Source organism: Apodemus sylvaticus, chromosome 4 (assembly GCF_947179515.1).
Source record: "Apodemus sylvaticus chromosome 4, mApoSyl1.1, whole genome shotgun sequence".
Classification (NCBI taxonomy): Eukaryota; Metazoa; Chordata; class Mammalia; order Rodentia; family Muridae; genus Apodemus; species Apodemus sylvaticus.
Genome location: NC_067475.1, coordinates 156,605,393 through 156,615,494, shown reverse-complemented (window position 1 = coordinate 156,615,494; position 10,102 = coordinate 156,605,393).

The following is a 10,102-nucleotide window of genomic DNA, read 5'->3' as shown; positions in this document are numbered from 1 at the left end:
GGATTGGTGAAGATCTTTTCCCAATTTGTTGGTTGCCGATTTGTCCTCTTGATGGTGTCCTTTGCCTTACAGAAACTTTGTAATTTTATGAGGTCCCATTTCTCAATTCTTGCTCTTAGAGCATACGCTATTGGTGTTCTGTTCAGAAACTTTCTCCCTGTACCGATGTCCTCAAGGGTCTTCCCCAGTTTCTTTTCTATTAGCTTCAGAGTGTCTGGCTTTATGTGGAGGTCCTTGATCCATTTGGATTTGAGCTTAGTACAAGGAGACAAGGATGGATCAATTCGCATTCTTCTGCATGCTGACCTCCAGTTGAACCAGCACCATTTGTTGAAAAGGCTATCTTTTTTCCATTGGATGTTTTCAGCCTCTTTGTCGAGGATCAAGTAGCCATAGGTGTGTGGGTTCATTTCTGGATCTTCAATCCTGTTCCACTGATCCTCGTGCCTCTCACTGTACCAATACCATGCAGTTTTTAACACTAGATTAAAAATTCAGGAGACAGCAGGTCTTGGAGAGGGTGTGGAGAAAGAGGAACACTCCTCCACTGCTGGTGGGGTTGCAAATTGGTATAACCACTCTGGAAATCAGTCTGGCGGTTCCTCCGAAAACTGGGCACCTCACTTCCAGAAGATCCTGCTATACCACTCCTGGGCATATACCCAGAGGATTCCCCACCATGTAATAAGGATACATGCTCTACTATGTTCATAGCAGCCCTATTTATAATTGCCAGATGCTGGAAAGAACCCAGGTATCCCTCAACAGAAGAGTGGATGCAAAAAATGTGGTATATCTACACAATGGAGTACTATTCAGCCATTAGAAACAATGAATTCATGAAATTCTTAGGCAAATGGATGGAGCTAGAGAACATCATACTAAGTGAGGTAACCCTGACTCAAAAGGTGAATCATGGTATGCACTCACTAATAAGTGGATATTAACCTAGAAAACTGGAATACCCAAAACATAATCCACACATCAAATGAGGTACAAGAAGAAAGGAGGAGTGGCCCCTGGTTCTGGAAAGACTCAGTGAAGCAATATTTGGCAAAACCAGAACGGGGAAGTGGGAAGGGGTGGGTGGGAGAACAGGGGAAGAGAAGGGGGCTTATGGGACTTTTGGGGAGTGGGGGACTAGAAAAGGGGAAATCATTTGAAATGTAAATAAATATATCGAATAAAAAATTAAAAAAAAGAAAAACTTAGAACTTTTTGGTAAATTTGTCACAATTCATATTTAGCATATTTTTACAAAACTGGAAAGTTTGTGTTATGTGCTGCATATGCAAAGAAATAGTTTTACTCTGTCACAGAGCAAGAGTCATTGACTCATTGCTGACTATTCTCCCTCTACACTGATAGATTTCAAAAGTGATGACAGAGATCACGCAACCTTCAATGATGAAAATTATCTTCTCACTAATTTTTCAGCAAAAGTTACCCAGCCCTATCTATACTGCTAACTTGAAAGGGTTTATAATGCCCAGAATTCTGACTGACTAAAGTTTTACTTGATGATTTAACAAGTAATGATTTATGGCCTATTGTAATGTGTCGGGTATTTGAATGTGCAGATTTTCTGGAGTTGTAGCAATTATGACAACAAACAACACTGAATGAGACCACATAGCATCTGGTAAATACTTTTCAAAAAACACTGAGTTCCCGGCCTATGCAAACAAATTTAGTGTATAAAGCAAACTATTTATAACCTAAGAGACATACAAGAAAAAAAGATTCATGTCTCTATTTAGATCAGTATACACACACACACACACACACCATTGTATATCACTCTGTACCCCATAAATATGGTCATTGGTTTTTTAACCAAGATATTTTTTAAAATGTTTGTCTTAGTCAGGGTTTCTATTGTTGTGAAAAAACATGACTGAAAGCAAACTATGGACTGGCCCTGTTTACTGGCTTGCTTCTCATAGCTTGCTCAGCCTGCTATCTTATAGAACTCAGGACCACCAACCAGCACAGGAATAACATCACTCACCATGGGCTGGCCCACCCCATTAGTTACTAAATGAGAAAATTCCTTATAGCTGGTTCTCATGGAGGCATTTCCTTAACGGAGGCTCCTTGTTCTCTGATTACTCTAACTCGTGTCAAGTCGAAACAAAACCAACCCATAAAATGTTTCAGGCAGAAATGTTGACTACCCTGATTACATCATTAAATATCACAAGAAATTAAGTTATAACACTATCCCCATAAAGTTATAAAATGAAATAATATTAAAATGCAAAATTATTTACTGTACAATTATTTCCTGTTTTATTTTTCTTAACAATATTTTGAGTTTCATTGTGACACACACATACACATACAGACACACACATATATCTATATATAATTTTACCTTCCGCAGTGTGCTCCCATCTCTTTAATCCTTTCTTCTTTCTGATTCTCAACTGCAAAGTAATTAATTCCCTCTCTCTTTCCATGACAGTTACACTCTTTAGCCATTAATTTTTCTCCCTTCTGCACATTAGAACATGCACATATATACAAATATTCATGTTAAGGTAGGTTTTACATATGAGAGAAAATGTAATATTTGACTACCTTGGTTTACCTTATATCACTTGTTGCCTTATATGACTTATATTGATCAAAATTTCATGCCCTTTTCTGAAATGATGAACTCAATCTTCTTTAACACTGAATAACATTCTATTGGGTATGTGCACCACATTTTCTTTACCCATTCATTCTTTGATGGATATCAGATTAATTCCATGTTTGAGGTTTGAAAATGTAGTAATAAACATGTATGTACAAGTGTGTCTGTGGTATGCTGTCTTATATCATTTGAGCATGTAACCAGGAATTACAAAAATGAAACTTATATTACTTCTAGATTTTCTGAAAGCACCACAGTGATTTCCTTAATAGTCACATGAGTTCAAAATCATATCAACAGTATATGTGATTTCTTCTTGAACTGTATCTGTACCAGAATTTGTTGTTTGTTTTCATGAAGATGAGATTTTTTGACTGTTCTGACATGGAATCTCAATGAAGCAGATGGGAAGCATTATGCCTCCATGATGGCTAGCAATGGAAGACACCCATAAGAAAGCTGAGGAAAGACTCTGGAGCCTGTGGAAGAATAACCAATGTTCTTGATGAATGAGCCATCTCTCCCTCATCTCCCACTGTTTTAAGATTATTTTTCCAATTATATGTATGTATGTGGGCTTATGCACAGGAGTGGAACCTGGAAGCATTGGGTCCCCTGGAGCAACAGGTAGCCCATAATTTCCTGTAACTGATATGGATGTTAGGACTTGAACTCTTGTCCTCTGGAAATATAAAAAGTGCTCTTTACTTCTGAAGCATCTCTTCAGCCCCTCAAGTTGTTTACTTAAAGCCAGAGATTACATAAAACACGGAAAGTTTGACCTGTTAGTTCTTCAATTGTTTTTATATCTTATATATTTTCTTCTGGAACTTCAAAATTCATGTGTTGGATTCCATCAGTTGTCTGCTACACTCACTCTGATGCTATGTTTTTGCTTTGACATTTGCCTATTCATTTGCCTTTCTTATTTTTAAGCTTTTGTAAAAATTACTTTTAGCAAAAACCCAATACAATAAATCCCCTAACATTATGAAAACAAGATAAAACCACACATGCCCAAATCACTAAACTGTAACAAAATAAAAGCATCCACAAACAAAACTGTGGAGATCATACTACGTTGGTCAATTACTCCTGAACATGAGGCCTGTCCTACAATGGTTGATATACCCAGTATCACACTACTGGAGAAATTGACTTTCCCTCTCCTAGCTGGTATAAATGATAGTTCAGTTCCTAACCTTTAATCTAGTGGATATATTTTTCTTTATTCTTTTTCAAATACAATGCAATACAATACAAAAAATAAAACAAAAGTAATTACATTGAAGTTGGGAGATATGACAGTTCACAACCATCTGTAAGTCCTTTTTTTGAAGATTTTTTTATTGATATATTTTTATTTACATTTCAAATGATTTCCCCTTTTCTGGGTCCCCACTCCCCACAAATCCAATAAGCCCTCTCCCGTCCCCCTGTTCCTCCATCTACCCCTTCCCGCTTCCCTGTTCTGGTATTCCCCTATACTCTTGCACTGAGTCTTTCCAGAACCAAGGGCCACTCTTCCATTCTTTTTGGACATCATTTAATATGTGGATTATGTCTTGGGTATTCAAAGTTTCTAGGCTAATATCCACTTATCAGTGAGTGCATACCATGATTGATCTTTTGAGACTGGGTTACCTCACCTAGTATGATGTTCTCCAGCTCCATCCATTTGTCTAAGAATTCATGAATTCATTGTTTCTAATGGCTGAATAGTACTCCATTGTGTAAATATACCAAATTTTTGTATCCATTCCTCCCTTGAAGGACACCTGGGTTCTTTCCAGCTTCTGGCTACTACAAATAGGCCTGCTATGAACATAGTGGAGCATGTGTCCTTATTGCATGCTGAAGAATTCTCTGGGTATATGCCCAGGAATGGTATAACAGGGTCCTCAGGAAGTGTCATGCCCAGTTTTCTGAGGAACCGCCAGACTGATTTCCAAAGTGGTTGTACCATCTTGCAATCCCACCAGCAGTGGAGGAGTGTTCCTCTTTCTCCACATCCTCGCCAACACCTGCTGTCTCCTGAGTTTTTGACCTTAGCCATTCTGACTGGTGGGAGGTGAAATCTCAGGGTTGTTTTGATTTGCATTTCCCTAATGATTAATGATGTTGAACATTTCTTAAGGTGCTTCTCAGCCCTCCGAAGTTCTTCATGTGAAAATTTGTTGTTTAGCTCGGTACCCCACTTTTTAATGGGGTTATGTGGTTCTCTAGGTTCTACCTTCTTGAGTTCTTTGTATATATTAGATATTAGCCCTCTGTCAGATTTAGGGTTGGTGAAGATCCTTTCCCAATCTGTTGGTTGACATTTTGTCCTTTTGACAGTGTCCTTTGTCTTACAGAAACTTTGTAGTTTTATGAGGTTCCATTTGTCAATTCTTGATCTTAGAGCATAAGCTTTGGTGTTCTATTCAACTTAAAGGGCCAGCAAATATCTTCAACAAAATTCTGGAAGAAAACTTCCCTAACCTAAAGAGAGAGATGCCCATGAATATACAAGAAGCTTACAGAACTCCAAACAGACTGGATCAGAACAGAAATACCTCCCGTCACATAATAATCAAAACCCCAAATGTACTAAAAAAAAAAAAAAAAAGAAAGAAAGAATACTTAGGGCAGTAAGAGAAAAAGGGCAAGTAACATATAAAGGAAGTCCTATCAGAATTACACCAGATTTCTCACCAGAGACCATGAAAGCTAGAAGATCCTGGGCGAAGCTCATGCAGACTCTAAGAGAACACAAATGCCAACTGAGACTACTATACCCAGCGAAACTCTCAATTACTATAGATGGTGAAACCAAGATATTCCATGACAAAATCAAATTTATATAATATCTGTCCACAAACCCAGCCCTACAAAGGATAATAGAGGGAAAACACCATTACAATGAGGGAAACTATACCCTGGAAAAAGCAGGATATTAAGCTTCTTTCATCAAACCCAAAGAAGATAACCACACACATATAAAATTAAAATCAAAAATGATAGGAAGCAATAACCACTACTCCTTAATATCTCTTAACATCAATGGACTCAATTCCCCAATAAAAAGACATAGACTAATAGACTGGTTACATAAACAAGACCGTACATTTTGCTGCATACAGGAAACACACCTCAGTGTCAAAGACAAAAACTACCTTAGAGTAAAAGGCTAGAAGACAATTCTACAAGCAAATGGTCCCAGGAAACAAGCCGGAGTTGCCATTCTAATATCAGATAAAATTGACTTTCAACCTAATGTCATCAAAAGAGACATGGAAGGTCACTTATTGCTGGTCAAAGGAAAAATCCAAGAAGAACTCTCAATCCTGAACATCTATGCCCCAAATAAAAGGGTGCCCTCATTCACAAAAGAAACTTTACTAAAGCTCAAAGCACACATTGTACCTAACACAATAATTGTGGGTTACTTCAACACTCCACTCTCACAAATGGACCGATCAGGAAAACAGAAACTAAACAGGGAGACAGTGTAAGTCCATTTTTAACTCTAGTGATTTCAACACCCCTCTTTTAGGCTCTCAAAACAACAGTCATTAACATTTGTACATGTTATATAAATATATATGTCAACAAACATCTATGTATAAAATAATATGAAATTTTAAAAATGTTGATTCCATCTCTTGAAAGCCATAAGCCATATAGGCTCTAGAGATTTCCTTTACATTCATGAAATAATCCATCCAGATTAACATTGGCTTAAAATTATTTTGAGGTACAAAACATTCAGGAAGTCTGGGTCATGAAAAGACCAGATTTAGGAATATTAAGAAGGAAAAATGAGATGAAAAACAGTGTACAGGCCCAGAAAAATATTGTCAACAAAATCGCAGAAAAAAATTTTAACTTAAAAGCAGAATGACAAATAGAATGTAATAGATAATAAAGTCACTCAGGGAAATAATAATCAGAACACTGAGTACAAAAGAAGGAAAGAATATTAAGGTCTGCAATGGAGAAAAGCCAAGTAATATAAAGCTAAACCTACTGGAATTACACCTAACTTCTCAATGAAAAGGCTAAATGCCAGAATATCTTGGACATACATACTGGATACTCTGAGAGAGAACACATGTCAGCCCAGAATACTAGAACCAGCCAAACAGTCAACTGCCATTGAGGGAGAAAGTAAGGTATTCCATGTGTTTGGTTTGAATATGCTTGGCCCAGGGAACGACACTATTTGAAGGTGTGGCCTTGTTGGAATGGGTGTGTAACTGAGAGTATGGGCTTTAAGACCCTCATCCTAGCTGTCTGGAAGTCAGAATTCTCCTAGCAGTCTTCCCATGAAGATGTAAAACTCTCAGCTCCTCCTGAATCATGCCTGCCTGTATACTAAAATGCTCCCACCTTGATGATAATAAACTAACCCTCTGAACCTATAAACAAGCCACAATTAAAAGAGTTGCCTTGGTCAAGGTGTCTATTCACAGCAATAAAACCCTAAGACACCATGATAAAACCAAATTTAAGCAATAGTTGTCTGCGAATCCAAACCTATACAAAATACTAGAAGAAAAACCCCAACCTAAGAAGGTTAATTGCAATCATGAAAACATAACAAATAAATAATACAAACAATCAAAATCAATGAAATGGGAAAACATTCACACATGTTTTAGGGGGTGAACTTTTGTACACTCCATGAAGATTGGCTCTGTATCAATTAAGTAATTGTTGATTGCCAAAAGAGCAGAGTACTGGCTGGATCTTGGTATTGTTATTCCTATGGCTCATCACTGGAATTATAGTTTGTAAACATTCATCCTTCCTTACTTGACGATTTGCTTTAATAAAACCTGCTGGCCAAAAATTTCTAGGCAGAATATGGAGGTCAGAACTTCAGAGCAGAGAAAGGGTATCTGGGAGAAGAGACAGATATGAGAGATTGGCAAGAGATGCAAAGGTGAATAGATGGACCAAAGCAGAGAAGAAAGATAGAGCTGGCTATGTGGTAGGATATAATGCCAGGTTAATTTTAGAATAGTTGGGAAACTACCCAGCAAATTGCCTAAGCTTTAAAATATGAAAAAAAAAGGCCCTATGTAATTATTTATCTAACTAGTGTGTCAGAGATGTTCTGTTATACATACATGTACACAAATCATTACCAACAGCAAAAGCAAAAAACAAGAATCAATAATCAGTGGCCAATGATTTCTCTCAATGCCAATTGTATCAATTAGCAAAACAAAAATAAAATAAAAGATAAAAACTAAGAGAATGGAATGGAAAACAGAACACAAGGTTTTGTTGGCCCTAAGAAAGATACCACGAGAGCAAAGATAATCGTTAAATCAAAGCAAAAGTTTGGAAAAAATATGACAAGCAAATGCACCTAAGAAATCTATACCCAAACACAAAGGCAACCAAGTTTATAAGAGAAATAATACTATAGCTAAAATGACATATTGACCCTTATACACTGATAGTGGAAGATTCAATACTCCACTCTCACTAATGGGCATGTCATCAAGATAAAAACTAAACAGAAAAATGTTTGACCTAATAGACTTTATAAACCAAATGGGCCTACTAGATATTGCAGAACATTTCACCCAAACACACAAAAATATACACCTTCTATCCTGCAGCTAAAAGAACTTTCTCCAAAAAGACCATAAATTCTGACACAAAGCAAGTCTTAAAATTAAAATAAATAACTGCTGTAGATTTTGGACTACTATAGATTAAAGCTGGGTATCAAAACCAACAGAAGAAACAGAGAGCTTAGAAACTCCTGTAAACCTAACAACTCTCTACTGAATGAAAATTGGGTAAAGACAAAAAAAGAGAAAGAAGTGGAAATATTTCTTGAGTTGGATAAAAGAAAATAGAAAACAGACCCAATCTTATAGGACACAATGAAAGAAGTTCTAAAGGGAAACTTCATACAACTAGGTGAAACAATCAAACAAATAAACAAACAAACCTGGCAAGATCTTCTAATAGGAACCTAGCAACATACCTGAAAGCTCTCCCTAAAGCAAAAAGAAATAATTACATTTAAAAGATGTAGAGAACAAATAAAATCAAACTTTAGAAGCAAAGAGAAAAAATAATCAATGAAACAGTGTGTTCTTCTAGAAAATTGATAAGACAACCATATTTTATCCACACTAAGAAAGGCAAAGAAAGAATATCCAAATGTTAAAAATCAGAAATAAAAAAGATGCAACAACACACACAAGAAATGTTTTCTTTTTTTTTAAATTTTTAAATTTTTTAAAACCTGCATTCCAACAAATTGTGGAATCTAAAAGAATTGGATAATTTTTAAAATAGGTACCACTCACTAAAATTGAATCAAGACTCAAGAAACACTGAATATATCTATAATTCCTAGTGAAATAGAAGCAGTCATTAAAAGATGTGCTACCCCTAATAAAAGCCCAAGCCCCAATATTTTGAGCATAGCATTCTACCAGATATTTAAAAAGAAAAGATTAACACCAATAATCTTCGAATATCCACAAAAGAGAAACATGTACCAATTCATTTTTTGAGGCCAGTTATCTTGACAGCCTAACAAGACAAAGACTCAACAGAGAAAGAGAGTTACCAACCAATGCTCTCATGAACACAGATGTGAAAAATACTCAATAAAATACTTGCAAACTGAATCCAAGAACCCATCAAAAACATCATTCATCATCATCAACTAAATTTCATCACAGAAATACAGGGATGGTCCTATGTATGAAAACAATAAATGTAATCTGCTACATAAAGAAACTAAAAGGAATAAAACACATGATTATCTCTATAGATACAAAAAAAGTGACGAAGTTCAACATTCCTTCATGATAACAGTTCTGTGGAGATTAGGGATAAAAGGAACATACCTAACATCATAAAGGCAATCTATAACAAGCCAATGGTCAACATCAAATTAATTGGAGAGAAACAAAAAGCAATTCCATTAAAATCAAGAGCAAAACAAGGATGTCCACTCTCTCAATAACTATTCAATATAGTATTTAAGGTTTTAGCTAGAACAATAAGACAACACAGGAGACCAAGGGTACACAAATGCTGGAGACAGAGTGGTGAGTGTCAAAATATCATTACTCCCAGTTATACATATAAGTAATCATAAAATTCCCATCAGAAAACTCTGATATCTGATGGACACTTTCAACAAAGAAGCTGAACACAAATTTAACTCATGAACATTACAAAAACATACATACAAAAGACAAACCTCCAACAAAAGAAATCATGGAAACACACACTTCCCAATAGCCTCAAATAATACAACATATCTTTTTTAATGAATACCCATATTTTAAAAATAATCAATTTTACAGCCATGATTATATGTATGGATAAATCAACAGAATCTTCACACTAACGGATTACCAGAAGACAGCAAATTGGCAGTATACATAGGATCCATTTGCAACTACAGATTGATGTCACTCATAAGCATTCAAAAGT